Genomic DNA, 19,424 nt, shown 5'->3' on the forward strand with positions numbered 1-19,424 from the left:
CGTCAGGCGATAGACCTGAGCCAACTCCCCGTGCTTACCGGAAGCAGCGTAGTACTGGTCAGGCACCGTGTTATGTGGTGAAGGTCACGGTGTCGCCAGTGTGCGCTCATAGCCCGGAGTGCTATAGGCCAGCCCCCCGCAATTGCCATGCGAGAGTAGGCATCCTGCCAGGGCAGATTGTGCCAGCCCAGCGCGTTTGGTCTCCGGTGCGCCGTTTTGGCCCAGGGTATCCTGCGCCGGCTCTGCGTACCGTGTCTCCGCCCGTGCCGGGCAAAAGTGGGCATTGAGCCTAATGGAGAGGTGCGAGTGGTAAGCACCAGATCTCCAGTGCTCCCCCACAGCCCGGTTTGACCTGTGCCTGTACTCTGAAGGGGCCGGGCTAAAGTGGGCATTCAGCCTGGAGGAGTGGTGCCATGGCTGTGCACCAGAACTCTAGTGCTCCCCCACAGCCCGGTTCATTCGGTGCCTCCTCCACTCACCAGGCCTCCTGTAGGTCTCCCCAGCCTGGTGGGCCCTGTGGCAGCCCCACGCACCAGGCTGTCTCTGCGTCTTCTCCTTCCAGAGTCTCCCTCCAGTCCGGACCCTCCAGAGTCTCCCTCCTGTCTGGAGCCGCCAGAGCCGCCCGTCAGTCCGCGCCGCCAGAGTCTCCCGCCTGTCCGGCACCGCCAGAGTCTCCCGCCGGTCCGGCGCCGCCAGAGTCTCCCGCCTGTCCGGCGCCGCCAGAGTCTCCCGCCGGTCCGGCGCTGCCAGAGTCGCCCTCCTATTCGGGGCCCGCTGCAGGGGTCCCCAGTCCGGGGTCGGCGGCGAGGGTCACTGCTCCAGAGGCGCCACCTAAGTGGGCCAAGACTAAGGTCGAGTGGGGTCCACTTCCCGCGCCAGAGCCGCCACCGCGGATAGATGCCCACCCAGACCCTCCCCTATGGGTTTAGGTTTTGCGGCCGGAGTCCTCACCTTTGGGAGGAGGGGGGGTGTACTGTCCCGCCCTGACCTTAGTAACGTTTTTATGTCTCTATTTTGGTTTGGTCTGGGCGTGAGTTGGGGTGGGCATTCTATGTTGTTTTTCTATGTTTTCTTTTCTATGTCTTTGGCCTGGTATGGTTCCCAATCAGAGGCAGCTCTCTATCGTTGTCTCTGATTGAGAACCATACTTAGGTAGCCTTTTCCCACCTGGTGTTTGCAGGTAGTTGTTTCCTGTTTTGTGTTTTCACCTTTCAGGACTGTTTCGATTTGAATTTCTTACGTTCACTTTGTTATTTGGTATTTTCGTGTTCTGTTATAATAAATAATCATGGACACGGCCTCCCGGGTGGCGCAGTGGTTAAGGGCGCTGTACTGCAGCGCCAGCTGTGCCATCAGAGTCCCTGGGTTCGCGCCCAGGCTCTGTCGTAACCGACCGGGAGGTCCGTGGGGCGACCCACAATTGGCCTAGCGTCGTCCGGGTTAGGGAGGGATTGGTCGGTAGGGATCTCCTTGTCTCATCGCGCACCAGCGACTCCTGTGGCGGGCCGCTAGCCAAGGTTGCCAGGTGCACGGTGTAGCCTCCGACACATTGGTGCGGCTGGCTTCCGGGTTGGATGCGCGCTGTGTTAAGAAGCAGTACAGTTGGTTGGGTTGTGTATCGGAGGACGCATGACATTCAGCCTTCGTCTCTCCTGAGCCCGTACGGGAGTTGTAGCAATGAGACAAGATAGTAGCTACTACAACAATTGGATACCACGAAATTGGGGAGAAAAAGGGGTAAAAAAAAAAATAAAAATTATAATAATCATGGACACTTACGACGCTGCATTTTGGTCCTATCCTTCCTACTCCTCATCCGATGAAGACGAAGATTGTTACACCAATAAAAAGAAGAGACTTGCTTGGGCCAAGAAACACAAGCAATGAACATTAGACCGGTTGAATCTGTCCTTTTGTCTAACGTGTCCAAATTTGCCATTTTTGGTTCCAACCACTGTCAATGTGAGAAGCAGAGTAGGTGAACGGATGATCTCTGCATGTATTGTTCCCACCGTGAAGCATGGAGGAGGAGGTATGATGGTGTTGGGTGCTTTACTGGTGACACTGTCATGATTTATTTCGAATTCAAGGCACACCAGCATGGCTACCACAGCATTCTGCAGCGATACACCATCCCATCTGGTTTGCCCTTAGTGGGACTATCATTTGTTTTTCAACAGGACAATGACCCAACACACCTCCAGGATTTTTAAGGGCTATTTGACCAAGATGGAGAGTAATAGAGTGCTGCATCAGATGACCTGGTCTCCATAATCACCCGACCTCAACCCAATTGAGATGGTTTGGGATGAGTAGGACCGCAGAGTGAAGGAAAATCAGCCAACAAGTGCTCAGCATATGTGAGAACTCCTTAAAGACTGTTGGAAAAGCATTCCAGGTGAAGCTGGTTGAGAGAATGCCAAGAGTGTGCAAAGCTGTCATCAAAGGGTGGCTACTGTGAAGAATCTCAAATATAAAATGTATTTTGATTTGTTTAACACTTTTTTTGGTTACTACATAATTCCATGTGTTATTGCATGGTTTTGATGTCTTCACTGTTATTCTACAATGTTGAAAACAGAAAAATAAGGAAAACCCTTGAATGAGTAGGTGTGTCCATACTTTGACTGGTACTGTATATTTACACACATACATACTGTACATTTACTGTACAGATCTGCAAACATGACCCACAATTCACAAAAAAATACAATTGATCCATATTAGGTTTTTCCCAAGGACAATTTGAACAGTGTCAATCCACTGGGTCTCACACTGTATCTGAAAGTTAATTATAACAGCGGAGAATGGAAATTGAGGGATGAGGGAATGGAGGGATGAAGGAATGGAGGGATGAGGGAATGGAGGGATTGTGTGTGTGTGTGTGTGTGTGTGTGTGTGTGTGTGTGTGTGTGTGTGTGTGTGTGTGTGTGTGTGTGTGTGTGTGTGTGTGTGTGTGTGTGCGTGTGTGCGTGTGTGCGTGCAAAGTAAAGTTGGGGCGCTAATTCAGATTTGGGTCTGGAGGATGGTTTCTCAGAGGGTACCAGGGTAAAGGGTATGTTTGTTTTTCAAGACACAGTGATATATGGCCATTATGTCTTTAACAATGTGATGGCTCCTCCAGTTATGCTAGTGGACAGAACCCAGACAACAGATTTGGCTCCTCCGGTTATGCTAGTGGACAGAACCCAGACAACAGATTTGTTCCTCCAGCTATGCTAGTGGATCGAACCCACACTGTTAGCCGTTTTTGTAATTTTATCAGTAACTTACCCTATTAATTAACAGTACCATACTTTATAAACTGAATACATTAGATAACTGTAGAATGCACAGTAAAATATTGTACATTTGTTTTACAGTACACTATAAGACCCTTCTGAAATTGTAACAGTAAAACACTGTAGAATGCACAGTAAAATACTGTAAACGTGTTTTACAGTATTAATTACGGTGCATCGTGAAATTTTTTTGTGGGCGGGGAAAGAGTCTCTGGCTCATTAGCATATTTTAGGGCATGCCATGCAACAGGCTATATTTGTTGTACCCCCACAGAATATGGTAATATACTATGTTTCTACAAACTTTGTCCTGAAACTCTACAGTAACTTACTGGTAAATTGCTGCTAGTAATTTACTGTAATTCAGAATACAGTACTATACCACATTTTTTGGAGTGTCAAAAACCTTTTGAACACTAGTGTGTGCATGGTTTTGTTGTTTTTCACTCAATTACATATTTTGAGGTGCGTCTTGTAAGGGCTATATTTGTTGCAGCCGTGAGTGAGATTCCTGAAACAATTGAAGTAATATGTGGTAGTGGTCCCATGATAATTTAATTTATAAACTTGACGGATCAGAACGGCAGCATGTTGCCAACCTTTGATGGTTGAGTGGCCATGTCCTGTAGTCACTGTCAGTTTAGATATAAAGTGCCAAATATCAGTTGGTATGCTGTAAGATACATTTAAATATTCACATATTCACATATTATTTTCAATACAATTCAACAATAAAGTACTGTATTACTATTTTGGTATATTTGTACTGCAGCATATTGTAAATTACGTTAAATTGCAGGGAAATATCTTGTGAGGAGGAAGAATTGCTGGTTCATTGGGGAGGCAGGTAACCTAGTGGTTAGAGCATTGGGCCAGTTGGGCCAGTAACCAAAAGGTTGCTGGATTGAATCCCCAAGGTGAAATCTGTTGTTCTACTCCTGAACAAGGCAGTTAACCCACTGTTCCCCAGTAGGCTGTCATTGTAAATAATAATTTGTTCTTAACTGACTTGCCTAGTTAAATAAAAGGTTCAATTAACATATTTTAAGCTGTGCTTTGTAAGGGTCTATATTTGTTGCACCCGTTAGTGAGATTCCTGAACCAATTTAACTAATATGTGGTAGTGGCTTCCTAACAGTTACGGGTCTTAAACTTTTAATGGTTGAATATTTGCCCATGTTTAATTTATATGTTTTTCCGTGTAATCACAGCCAGTTTGGGAGCGTTTGTTTAGGCCTCTAGAAGTGCAAGTGATATAAAACACCTAGCATTCATTAATGTGCTGTACTATGCAAATGTATGCAGCTAACCTGCTGTAGAATACTCAAGAAATAATTGTCTTACAGTTTAATAGTCACTTTTACTGTATTGTACTGAGCTTCATTGCTCTGGCATCATGTTACCATGAATTTCTCAGTATTGTATTGGCACTATCCAGAGATATATCATAAGATATCTTGTTTTAATTACAATAATTTTGAATACCTTAACTGCATCAATATTTTCAGTAATGGTTACAGAAATGATTTACTTGCCATGACTGTGATGTGTTTTTTAAAATTCAATCTTGTTTGAATGCCCTGCAAGATGTGAAGATGCTAAGGGCTCCTGAGTGGCGCAGTAGTCTAAGGCACTGCATCTCACTGCATCTCGCACAATTGGCCCAGGGTCGTTAAGGTTTGGTCAGGATAGGCTGTCGTTGTAAATAAGACTGACTTACCTAGTTACATTTAATTCATTTTTTTAAGGAGCTCTTCTTTTTAAGGAGAAGAACTGAATGGCCAAAAGGTAAATGTAAAACTTTTAAACTTGCAAAGAACACTGGGTAAAATGTCGCTGCATGAGTAATTCCAGTAATATACTGTAAATTAGATTACAGTAAAATGTTCCCCGTTAAATTGTTTACAGTAGTTGCACTGTAAAATAAATTACCTTAATTTACTCGCCAATTTCTGCCAGTGTAGTGTAGTTTATACATGTAGTTTATACAGGAAATGTTTTACAGTACAGACAGCAGGTTTGACTCCTCCAGCTATGCTAGTGGATAGTATCCAGACAACAGGGGGCAAACCTCAGGGCCAGTCTCCATCTATCAGCCTGCTCAGTTTGATAGCCTGTAGCAAAAGCACACCGGCTCCATGACACCACAAACACTCTGCAAACCATGCACTCTAGCAATCAATAAGGTCCTAAATGAAACAACATCTGGTTTGAATGGATTGCTTAATGGAAAAATAGCAGCTATCTATTTCTGGTCCAGAGTTTTTTTGTGTGCAATATCTTGGCTCAGTCTCATCTGTAGTTTATGGTATAAATTATCCTAGTTATTTTCCCCTGCAGATTGATTGCGACAGAAATTGGAAAAATCCTCTCGATCGAGTTCGAATCTGACAACCACGCAGAGAATATTCTGTGGAAGAAGATGACACAATTTCTCTAACTTGTCCAGCACGCTCAGAGCAGAACACCAGCATCACAGAGGTGAGTTAACACTACTTAGACATTTTCTATTTTGCTAAATATTTTTTTGTAAAGCAAAGATTTGCACTTTCCTCTTCTTCTATGAGATGTGTTGACGGTGAAGTCTGATTAGTTTAGCCAGTCTTTTCAGTCCACTTTCTTGCCATGTGGCACCAAGCAGTGGTTGGCCCATTGAGGAGGTGGGGGAACAAAGAAAATAAGACATTAGCTCGGCTTCCTTGGACTGTCTCTCTCCATTATCAATCAAATGTTCTGTGGTGTTTACGATTGCTGTGAGGGTTGAGGGGTCGGAAGTCCATGCAAACTAGAGTCAAGCTAGAGTCCTAAAGTACTGTGTCTGCTTTAGCTCTTTAGATTGAAATAATATCACCAGACTGTTCCAGTATGTTCTTTGTGTTTTGTGGAGAGAGGTCAAGAGGTCAAGGCAATTAGCTATGGATTGGGTCATCCATTTAATAGACAACTGCTATGGGGAGATTGGGACCTTTATGATAAGAGAGAAGCAGCTTCCTGCATACATCTGAGATGGAGCCAGCATGTCTCTAGTAGTCTTTTTTTTAAACATTGCTATGACAGGACACAGGCAACTAACTTTCTGTGAGCAACAGCCCATATAGCTCTATTCTGAAGTGTTGTCATGATGTGACATTACACAGGGGGAGACTATTATTATTATATGATAATGGGAGTATAAGCAAACAATTTTCTTGAATCTTTGAAGTAACTAAGGGCTCCATTCAATCGGTATCGCTGAACCGTTACAGATTGCGCGATAGACATTTAAAGAAAATATCCGATTGAACTGACATAGGCTGTGTTTACAGTGAATGCAGTCTCCGCTTACGTGGAAATGTTACCTTTATATTTCAATCACAATGCAGTACTGAACTTCCGTGACACTGATTGCATAGAGCCCTAAGATTATGTTAACAGCCAAGTATGTATACTTAATTGATAACTTGTAGGCAATTTCATTATGTAAAGGACATTTCATTTTACAGTGCACACCAGCCTTTATCTCAGTTGCACCACATTCAGAAGTCCAATAGATGGAGCTATATTGTGATATATTTTTTAAGCTGGATCACTCGATCCACATTTAAAAGTCTCAAAATGAAATTCATATGACAAGAAAGCATCAAATAGAGAACAAATAATATATTTCATACTCAATATAAGGTCATTTCTGTAAAAAAAAATAATATGTATATTTTTACATCTCTCATTGTAAGGTGTTCCACTTATACAATAAATTATTGAAATGTATTGGCTTTTACAGGTTAATAATCCATAAAACATACATTTGATTGCTTTGAATGTGTGTATGCATGTTGTTTCGTACACAGCTAATTCTACAGTGTTAACTCAACAATGACCATGTTAAATGTAACACTGTTCCAGTGTCTATACAGGTCCACATTTTTTAGTGTTACAATTACACAATGCTTAGTGTAAAGTGTTATTTGTGTATTTCCCAGAATGTCTTGCTTTTCGAGTGAATTGTAGCGTTACCACCCATGATTGTATTTGTTATACCCTTTCAAAAGCAATAATTGATAACCTTTCAGACAATTTGTTTAACATTTAAGTGTGGCTTCTGTCCCTTTAGAGACAGAAGAATTCTGTATAGAATATTAGGTATTGTTTCCCTGTGTTGTTTTTTAATGGTAGGGTAGATGTTTTCTCTCTACTAAATGTATTGGTAAGTCATTGTATTTAACAGACTTCAAATTACTTTTCTTCGAGGCGAGTGGTCTGCATGCAGGCAGGCTGCACACAGGTATCTTGAGATAATTTCATTGACAGTTCAACCAGAAGTTGCCGCCACTACAGACAAGTTAAATGCTTGTTCAGTGGTGCTCCAAAACTATATCCAGAGAAGGTTTCATGGCGGCTTTTTAAAAGCTGTACTCTTTCAGACAAACAAAAATGCTGTAGCCGAGGTGCTTCAAGGCGCCACATTCCATATGTCTGAAAGGGGAGTTAGTGACAGAGACATGGTTGTTGCATTCATCCGTTTTCAAGCCTCTGGCCATCACCAAGTGAGATCCTAAGCAAATATGTTATCATAAAAATGTAATTATTCCACACAATACTACCAGTATTCCATAAGCCCTTATTTTAAGGCCCTAGTTTTACCCTAATATAGTGGCATGAAACTCATGGTTTACAGGCCACATCAGGCCTGCAAGTCACATTATGCTGGCTTGAAAAGTGATGTGTGATTCTTATTGGAATCCAGCCAGAGTGAGGATATCCAACATTTTGAATTTTTATTCACCCACAACCTGCATTCAGAATGAATGCTAGGTTTTGAAGAGTAAGACAGGAGAATACCTAAACCATTTAAACTGGAACAACCATTTCAGTACCCGGGTGCAATAAGTCCAATTAACAGATTTGATTAGTTTAGACACATTTGTGTTATTTATAGTTGAGTAGCATACGATTAATTAATCAATCATGCAAAAACAGAGATATTGAAACAAACAATTCTAAAAATCAACAAGCAATAGAGCATGCTGGGAAACACTGGTTAGTACCACTGGTTAGTAGCACCAAGACTGGGGTTATTTTACACCACTGTGTTAATTTAATATTAATATTAAATATATATTAAATATTAATTAATTTTCACTTACAGAGTTCATTTAACACCTGAATCAACCTAAGAAATGTTACATTGAAAAATCAACACTGTCCAATTTGCTGTGTTTCTAAAAAGAGCAAGAGAAGGACAGGGTGAGAACCAGTCAACACACAAAAGCATCAGAGAGACTTTTATACTTGGGCAATGTATGAGTGCTTGTGAGAGAGTGTCTTCCGAGGAAACGTGGGGAGAGGGGGAGCAGGAGAGTGGGTGCACCTGCTGAAGAGCTCCTCTGTCTGAATCAGATAGTCACCCACTGGGGTGGGAGGCAGAGAAGAGAAAGGAGAGGAGATACATCTGTGGTGTTGAGGAGAGGGGGGGAAGAGTACCGAACAGGAGAGGAGGGGAGAAGACCTAACAGGACAGAGCCGGACAGGAGAGAACATGAGAGGGGAGGAACGCAGGAAAAGAGAGACACAGTACAGCTGCACTTTCCGAGGAAAGCGTAGAAACCGGGAGAGCAGTCTCTTGCTCTGCTCAAAGCCCTCCCGCTAATTCTCCCATTTAACACTCAACACAAACCACACAATACTGCCATAATCACTGCTGCTCCACTGGAGCTAGTAATCAGATGTAAATAAGGCACATTGATAATGAGCCGCCAGAGGAGGAAATTCCTCTAATTGCTGTAGTAGCTAGCTCTCTAGAAACAGACTTCACTGAGAGACATGAGAGGAGTGGGAGCCGGGAGGCGAGCATCGTCCTCCACGACCGCCTGCATCTGAAAGGCATTGGGCAAGAGAAGGGGGAGAGAGTCCAGATAGTAGAGTGGTGTTACGATGTGAAATGCTTGGGAGCTTGTTTATACATATATAGAATAGTTGATAGGAATGAATCATGTAAGTTTCACCGAGGATTGAGCCTTTGAACAAACATTCGTTTTCATATGAACAGTTATTCTGCAAACAGAATTAAAAATGAGTATGCATTTTAAAGAGATTTGGAATTTGTAAACCACATTTAATATTACATATTTTCATGAATATTGATGATATAAATAAATATCCTATCAAGAGCTAATATATGAAAGAAATACTAATATAATACAACTATTTATTCTGTACTATGCCATTTTTCTAAGCAAAACTTGAGTTTCTGGGGAAAGTAAAAAACAAAACAAAAAACAAGGATATTCTGAAAAGGCAAGAATGCATGCTACAACAAAACTATGTCACAATATATCCCAGAAATCCAGATACCAGTTTTCAGTGAATAGGGCCAAAAGCCTTTATGAGTGATGAGCAAAGTGTCCATTTTGCAACCACAACTAAAAAAACGATGGAACAGAGCAGAATGAGATACTCTTCCATCCAAATAAGTGTGTGTGGCTGAGGAAGTAGTGAAGGAGGCTGTAGGAGGGGAGAAGAGACCTCTATCTTGACTGTAAACAACGGCCTAGGTCACTGCATTTATTGTACGTTCCTAACAGACCTCACTAAATTATGTCGACAACTGTGTATAATAACACCACAACTGTATGTCTCCTTGCATAAATAGGTATAACAGTGTTTAAATTAAATGTTTTTTGGGGGGGCCAATTGAAAGGAGACATAAAACTTCATCAGAACGGTACAATGCTTACACAGCATTTCGCAGGTGCATTTTTTTTTTCAAGTACCGTCCGTGAAAATAAGACCTTTGTTGATTGGTAGAGCTGTCCCAAGAAGGAAAAACAAGAGATTGTAAATAGCATGTAACCTCTCCAGATGATATGGTGTGCTGTCTGGTGTCATAAACAACTGGTGTTGCAGTAAACACATGCAGGCCTGGAGATCTACAGGTTGGTGAAATCCTGCATTAAGAAGTAGTTCTCCCCCTGATAGAATAAAACACCGGGCCAAACGTTTTCCTCTTCTAGTCTTTGTAGGCACAGGAAATCATGGACTTTATTTAAGTCATTTCCACTGTGAGATTACTGGTTGATTAATGGCCCACATGGCCTGGGTGTTATACAAGTAACTTGAAACATGGAAATATTTCCAATATACCTGTATAATTTGTTTTTTGAAAATGTCAGTATCCAGTCAGAGGTGGCAATTCTTGAAGGCACAATAAAGTAAGTAAGTAAGTAAGCATACTACATACAGGAAATATTATAAAAAAATGTTCCAATACCATAGTTACATGTGCAGGAATACTGGAGTAATGGAGGTAGTATAGGGGTATATGTATAGGGGCAAGGTGACAAGGATTCTGGAGTGATGGAGGTAGTATAGGGGTATATGTATAAGGGGTAAGGTGACTAGTGTGTGTGTGTGCATAGGGAAAGTGCAAAGATTGAAATAAAAGGCCAATAAAGTAACAAGATGAATTCAGATAGCTAACAAAATAGCTACACGGACTATCTATCAGTCGTATTGCTTTGGGATAGAAGCTGTTCAAGAGCCTGTTGGTATAAGACTTGATGCACCGGTATGTCTTGCCATGTGGCAGCAGAGAAAATAATCAATGGCTTGGGTGGTTGGAGTCTTTGAAGATTTTCGAGGCCTTCTTTTCACATCACCTGATATAGAGGTCCTGAATAGGGAGCTCAGCCCCAGTGATGTACTGGGCTGTCCGCACAGCCCTCTGTAGGATCCAGTTGCATTGGGAGGTGGTGTTCAGACCCATAGTCCTAAGTTTGGAGACGAGCTTGGAGAGGACAACGGTGTTGAGCGCTGAGCTGTTGTCAATGAACAGCATTCTCACATAGGTATATCTCTTATCTAGGTGGGTGAGGGCAGTGTAGAGAGTAATTGAGATTGCGTTGTCTATGGATCTATTGGGGCAGTATGCAAACTGGAGTGGGTCTAGGTTGGCTGGGATGGAGGAGTTAATGTGTGCCATAACCAGGCTCTCAATGCATTTCATGATTACAGAAGTGAGTGCTACGGTGTGGTAGTCATTGTGGCATGAAGACTTAGAGTTATTAGGAGCAGGAATGATTGTGGTTATCTTAAAACATGTAGGGATTACAGACTGGGACAAGGAGAGGTAGACAATCACTGTGAATCTTTTTTTATTTGACCTTTATTTAAACAAGGCAAGTCAGTTAAGAACAAATTCTTATTTACCTATTTAATATGCCTGCCAGCTGTTCTGTGCAAGCTCTGAGAACGCACCCTAGAACACCGCAGCCTTGTGGGTATTGACCTAGTTAAAGACCCTTCTCACATCTGCCTCGGAGAGCGAGATCCACCAGTCCTCTAGGCAGGTGACGGCCCTCACACCCTGCTCAATGTTGTTGTTTTCAAAGCGTGCATAAAATGCATTGAGTTTGTCTGGTAGAGAGGCTTCGCTGGGCAGATCACGGCTGGGTGTTCCATTATAATCCGTAATGGACTGTAGCCCCTATCACATGCGGCAGGCGTCGGTGCCTGAGTAATATTATATTCCTTATAAACGTGTATATTTACTGCAGACCATCTGTAGTACTTCTATAACATACAGTATATTATACCTCCCTTCATCTAGGGGTTCTCTGCATTTTCTCCAATGGAGACATAGTCTATTTGTTTTTGAAAGTGTATTTGGAAGTTATTCAAATATGAAAAAGACCATAAAGACGATAAATACCTACTAAACAGCTAATTAAACACAGCATGCATTATAGCATGAGATCAATTTGAATGTGCTGATACTATTTGAATGTGATACTGATACTTTCAGTGCCTGCAATACGTAACAGTTATTTTGTAATTTTTTTTGTCCACATAGTTCCAAGCTGCTGAAAGAGTTCCCTAGCAATCAAAACCCTGTCAGATGAAATGGAAACGTTGAAAAGACACCTCTCTCTGATCGGCTCGACGACCGTGCTTTGTCACAATGACCTCCTGACTAAAAACATCATCTATGACTACAAAGAGGGTGGATGATGGGTCTCAGTGTCTGGAATTTGAGCTGCAAGGCTGACATAAAAAGTGTTCCAAGCGAGTTCATGTGATCATTTAAAAAAGCTGCCGCAGTATGAAGAATAAGTGGATTCATTACTGCTGAACCGATTGGTTATAGCGTTTGTTCTGCCATTCTGATGCAATATACCATCAGTGTCAGTAAGAATACAAGATTGCCATGTTTTAGTCTCAATAACTTGGATGTCCCTTTGATTGAACTTATTTCAATGAAATGGTCCAATTGTAAGACATGTTCCATTTTAACACTTTGACAAAATGTGGATCACAAAACGGTCACATCTTTCCTTTCTTTTGCTATGGATAATACATCTATACCCTATTATCTTAATCCTCTTGTCATTTCATTATGTCATTATGTCATTTCATTATGCCCTTATGTGCAGACGTACGGCCTTGGTCATTGTTATGATTAACGTATGGAACACCATTATAATGAATACATTATTAATGTTTCTCTGAAGCTTTTCAGGGACTTTGTTGCTGTAACAGTAAAGCACAAAATAAAATAAAATGATATCTGAACAAATCATACATATCAGAACATAATATAGTGGGAAATTGTTTCATTGTATCTTTATTTAAAAACGTTTTTTTATTGTATCCTATTGAGGAATTGTAGCGTTGACTAGTAAAGCTTTCAGAGCACACTATCAATTATAGCGGCATACAGATAACTGCCAAAATAAAGGAAACACCAACATAAAGTGTCTTAATAGGCAGTTGAGCCCACTCCAGTCATTACCATGTGCCCAATTAAGGTGCCACCAAACTCCTGTGACACACACACTCACACACACACAATTCTCCTTTTGAAACTCCTCTTTCGAAGTCACTGATATTATTATAATTATTTATATTTAACCTTTATTTAAGTAGGCAAATCAGTTAAGAACAAATTCACATTTACGGCCTGCACCGGCCAAATCCGGACGACGCTGGACTAATTGTGCGCTGCCCTACAGGACTCTCAATCACGGCCGGTTGTGATACAGCCTGGAACAGAACCAGGGTGTCTGGCACTGAGACGCAGTGTCTTAGACCGCTGCACCACTCGGGAGCTTCAAGATCTCTTCTTCTAGCCATGGTAGCCAAAATATTGGGCAACTGGGCATTTTTGTACATGGCCCTAAGCATGATGGGATGTTAATTGCTTAATTAACTCAGGCACTTGCTTTCAATATACTTTGTATCCCTCGTTTACGCAAGTGTTTCCTTTATTTTGGCAGTTACCTCTACATAGGGTACAGTACTGGGTTTCAAATATTTGAAAAAATCATTCAAATACTTTGAGGCTTTGCTTGTCTGCCTAGTGGGTGGTGTTTGCAGTTTTGGGACTTTTCTATTTGTTTATTAAGCCAGGCATGCTCAAACAGGCCAAGTATTTTACTATATTTGTCAAGTAATTGCAACCTAGGTCTGATAGAGTAATAATTATATTGCTGAGGTGCTACAGAACAGTTTACTAATGTGTACGTGTCATTGCAATCAGCTGTATGAACCGTACGTTGCTCTCTTCTCCTGTAGGCATGGTGAGATTCATTGACTATGAGTATGCTGATGATAACTAACAGGCCTTCGACATAGGCAACCACTTCAATGAGTTTGCAGGTGCGTTCCTTCAGTTTACAGTTCATTTCTGAGGTGAATCTCACAAAAGGGGAATCAGAGCGATTATGTTTTTTTATTTCAATGTATTTCAAGTATTTCATTTTGCCTTCAACGTTGAACTAAGCAAGCACATTAAAGGGACATTACACCTTCGAATAAACATTTGTCAGATGTGAAGTTGTCTAATGTCAAGATGAAACTATTTCCCACAACATTGGTCGTGTAGATCCAGCTATTTGCCTCCACCCCAAATGAATGTAAAAGATACGCTGACAAACTTTCCTTTAAAGTTTCCCTTTACACAGTTTACGCAAAGATTTTCAGTGTGATCTTTTAAACAGTTAGGCCCACTAGTCCCCCCTCCCCTTCTCCATCTCTCTCTTTTTATCTCAAATGCATGCACACTCTCTCTCACACACATACTCTCTCTAAAACACACACACACATTAAGTCTGGGAATTGCCAGGGACCTCATGATACGTTACAGATCTCCAGACTGGTACAAGGGTTTCTAACCCATGTTGTTGCTGTATCATCCAGCCTGATTGGTTTGACAGGTTCTCATTAAATTTGTCTGTGTGTTTGATACGTCCCTAAGGTGTGAAAGGCATTGACTACAGCCTATATCCCAGCCCTGAACTGCAGAGGGACTGGTTGACTGCTTACCTGGAGAGCTACAAGCACAGTGTGGGGCTAGGAGCCACAGTTACAGGACGAGAGGTTCAGGAGCTGCAAGTTCTCACTGGTGAGAGACACTGGCACAGCACCCATTAACCTGGCCTACGGCATTGATATTTAACCACAGCACCCATTAACCTGGCCTACGGCATTGATATTTCACCTCAGCACCCAATAACCTGGCCTACGACATTGATATTTAACCACAGCACCCATTAACTTGGCCTACGGCATTGATATTTCACCACAGCACCCATTAACCTGGCCTACGACATTGATATTTCACCACAGCACCCATTAACCTGGCCTACAGCATTGATATTTCAACACAGCACCCATTAACCTGGCCTACGACATTGATATTTCACCACAGCACCCATTAACCTGGCCTACGACATTGATATTTCACCACAGCACCCAATAACCTGGCCTACGACACTGATATTTAACCACAGCACCCATTAACTTGGCCTACAACATTGATATTTCCCCACAGCACCCAATAACCTGGCCTACGACATTGATATTTCACCACAGCACCCATTAACCTGGCCTACGACATTGATATTTCACCACAGCACCCATTAACCTGGCCTACGGCATTGATATTTCACCACAGCACCCATTAACCTGGCCTACGACATTGATATTTCACCACAGCACCCATTAACCTGGCCTACGACATTGATATTTCACCACAGCACCCATTAACCTGGCCTACGACATTTATATTTCCCCACAGCACCCAATAACCTGGCCTATGACATTTATATTTAACCACAGCACCCATTAACCTGGCCTACGGCATTGATATTTCACCACAGCACCCATTAACCTGGCCTACAACATTGATATTTAACCACAGCACCCATTAACCTGGCCTACGGCATTGATATTTCACCACAGCACCCATTAACCTGGCCTACGACATTGATATTTCACCACAGCACCCATTAACCTGGCCTACGGCATTGATATTTCACCACAGTCTAAGTAAATACTGTATGTAAGTTAATACTATACTTTCTGATTCACTTTCTGATTCACTTTTATTTCTCTGTGTGAAATTTACAGGATATAAATTCATTGGCTGATCTCCATTTTAATGTGGGTGTTTGTCGATAAAGAGACCAAAAGTAGTTTTGTGCAGGGGTGCCTGCCTTTCACTATAGTAATGAGCACTGGCAAGATTCAATATTTCAATTCACATCAAACAATGTCCTTTTACGGGTCCATATTTCCAAAAACCGAAGTCCCATCCACTCTGTATGATCCACTTACCGCTGCATTTTGACATACTCTATTGGAGTTGATTTGAAACCACCACTGCAAGAAAAATGACAGACAGCAGCCAAGATGTGTTTTTTAACAACCACAATTTTCAGTCTTTGGTGGCTCAAGTGCTGCTGGACTAAACTAATGGTGCTTTCATAAGTGGACACAATACGCAGGATTGTTTTAGTAATTTGTGGGGGTAGTGTCGATGTCTCTCAAAATAGCCCAGAAATGGTGAGTAAGCCTTTTCTTTTTAAAATAACTCTGCTTCAGCCAAAACGTGGAAGGGAAGAAAAAAAAATTGCCTGGAAATGAATAAGAGCAGCGATAACATATTGTTGATTGAAATCAGATTTCTGTGACAAACCAAGAACTCTGGCTTGATGAAGTGGGAGAAGTCCCTCATTGACAATGAATGGGTAAGTCAAGTTTCCTGTCCAAGTTAAGTCTGGCATAGAGATGGTGGATATGCTTGTTTATCAAAACAATCACGAAAGAAAAGTTTGGCTTAGCTGGTTTTCATTTAAATCTGATTATGAGATATGACTAGAACTTTCTCAATATCCCTCCCATACTCTGGTTTTTAGTCATGTGACCGGATCTTTGTGGTTTGCCAGTGTCTTTAGACTACCATTTCAGTTAATGGGAGGACCTAGGTCTACTGAAAGGAAACACACTTTGTCCAACTGATATCAATGCCCTATTGAACTGCAGGGTGTGTTGTGATATTTCCCAGGGTCCTTAGATAGACAAATCGTCTTCGCTGTGGCATCACTAACAAGCTCTCTGCCAATGTTCTGGGGCGGGGAGCTTCTCCACTGCTCCTCTCCCTATCTTAAGCCGAGACAGAGTAAGCCAAGGCACACTGGGCTCTTTACGCCTCCTCTTGGCCCCCTCTGAGGGGCCAAAGACTGTGACTCTGTGATGTCACCCCCCTATCTTGTTGTAGTATGATTCCTCTTTGGGCTTTTCTGAATGGCACCCTGTCACTGGCCATCTCTGCTTAGCGTTAGGCTAGTGGCATCTTAATGGAGGGGAGTTATTAAACATAGTAGAAGAACTGCACTCAATCTCCATCTAGAACTGGGGAGAGACATTACAGTTGAAAATGTGCCAGGAAAAAATGGAGAGGAGAAACCACACACTGCTCCAATATTTCATTCCGCCCTTTATTTGATTATCAAATAAAAATGTGACTATATCACTCGGCCACAACACAGAGGTCCGCCTGGAACTCGTTGGGAAATTATTAGTGGTCCCACTGTGGATAATTACTATTAGGGTGGATGACAACAGAAATGTATGGGGGCGTGGAGTGCCGTTGACCTAAGGGAGCAATTCCATTAGTACGGGAACAATTCAATATGATCATTACACATTTCCTCTTTTTCTTAAGAAGAAAAACACAGGGAAATCGAAAAAATGTACTTGTGGATTATGGGTACCAAAAATCTTGTCATAAAAAATTGGCCATAAATAACATCCTAACACAATACAACTCTCACATGTAAGTTAATTTTCTAGTTTAAAGATGTACACAACGTATAGCCCTTTCTTACCAAGACTCTAGGTAATTTTACTAAACATATCGTGAGAATATATTTTTTTAATTTGTTACACAGTTATTGTTTTAGTTAATTCTCCATTTCAACTCTTGCTTCAAATTCTTCCCGGCGCCGCAATGGACAGTATTTTCTGTCAGCCTTGGTGGCATTTGCCGTTGATGTCTCATTGAAAACAATGGTATACGTTTTTGTCCTGCCTTCATGAGTCGCCCGAGACGCTGCATAAGAAAGGTCCTTATATACTGCATAAGAAAGGTAGGATCTTCATTTGAGAATGCTTTCATTTGCTGAGAATTTTCCTGCGCTGCAGGAACTGCAGATGAGCTTTGTGATTTACATAAATTCACTGAAAACCCACTCTAACACAGTTATATCACAGTTCTAAAACAAAGGTCATGTGGTTTGGTAAGAAGAATGCCCCTCTCCCCACAGGTGTGATTACTACCTAGAGCAAGTACTTGGGAGCATGGCTAGATGGTACACTGTCCTTCTCTCAGCACATATCAAAGCTGCAGGCTAAAGTTAAATCTAGACTTGGTTTCCTCTATCGTAATCGCTCCTCTTTCACCCCAGCTGCCAAACTAACCCTGATTCAGATGACCATCCTACCCATGCTAGATTACAGAGACATAATCTATAGATCGGCAGGTGAGGGTGCTCTCGAGTGGCTAGATGTTCTTTACCATTCGGCAATCAGATTTGCCACCAATTCTCCTTATAGGACACATCACTGTACTCTTTACTCTTCTGTAAACTGGTCATCTCTGTATACCCGTCGCAAGACCCACTGGTTGATTCTTATTTATAAAGCCTCTTAGGCCTCACTCCCCCCATCTGAGATATTTACTGCAGCCCTCATTCTCCACATAAACCACCCGTTCTGCCAGTCACATTCTGTTAAAGGTCCCCAAAGCACACACATCCCTGGGTCGCTCATCTTTTCAGTTCGCTGCTAACATGCTAGCTGATACCGTAAACTTCCAGTCATTGTGCTAAAGCTAGTTAGAAATTACGCTAACGCTAGCGTAGTTGTGGCAGGTAGCCTAGCATTTAAGATCATTGGACCAGTAACTGAAAGGTTGCTGGTTCAAATCCCCGAGCTGACTAAGTGAAAATCAGTCAATGTGCCCTTAAGCAAGGCACTTAACCCTAAATGCTCCTATAAGTCCCTCTGCATAAGTGTCTGCTAAATGAGAAACATGTAAATGTCTAGTTAGCTACTTCCTTCAAACTGCACGCAGAGACACCCACGAGTTGATCTGCGTTGGGGAAATAGATTAAGGGCTCCATTGTCAAAATCCAGAAGTATCCCTATAAGAAAGACAGGATTCTGAATTATATTTAACAATAAGAAATATTTTTTAAATGTAGCGATAGGGTTAAGCATTAGATTTATACAGAAGAGGACATCAAGTACATGTCAAGATGAGAACAACCCTGAACAAGGCATGACCCTCCTCCTTCTCACAAACCTATTCGCAGGTCTCCAATTTCTTCTGGGGTCTCTGGGCAATCCTGCAGGCCAGATACTCGTCCATTGACTTCAACTTTGAAAGGTGAGTGACCAGGTATCTCTTGAGTCTAGACTGTGGGACTTCGGTCTTACAGTAATTGTATTAATTCTAAATGCTGATACAAAGTAAAAACCTACAATTGTTTACTTAGCTTTACTATGAATAGCCTTTCCTCACCTCAGACCTCTGCTGCTCCGTACTCACACAACCTCCCCACCTCCCCATACTCACACAACCTCCCCACCTCCCCATTCTCACACAACCTCCCCACCTCCCCATACTCACACAACCTCCCCACCTCCCCATACTCACACAACCTCCCCACCTCCCCATACTCACACAACCTCCCCGTCACCCCATACTCACACAACCTCCCCGTCACCCCATTCTCACACAACCTCCCCACCTCCCCATACTCACACAACCTCCCCGTCACCCCATACTCACACAACCTCCCCATACTCACACCACCTCCCCAC

General features: G+C 42.2%; 1 pseudogene; it reads left to right on the forward strand.

Moving 5' to 3' along the window:
• Positions 1 to 5,058: 5,058 nt before the first annotated feature.
• Positions 5,059 to 18,991, forward strand: LOC139407493 (ethanolamine kinase 1-like; annotated as a pseudogene).
• Positions 18,992 to 19,424: the final 433 nt, after the last annotated feature.

The sequence above is a fragment of the Oncorhynchus clarkii genome, chromosome 4 (assembly GCF_045791955.1).
Source record: "Oncorhynchus clarkii lewisi isolate Uvic-CL-2024 chromosome 4, UVic_Ocla_1.0, whole genome shotgun sequence".
NCBI lineage: Eukaryota > Metazoa > Chordata > Actinopteri > Salmoniformes > Salmonidae > Oncorhynchus > Oncorhynchus clarkii.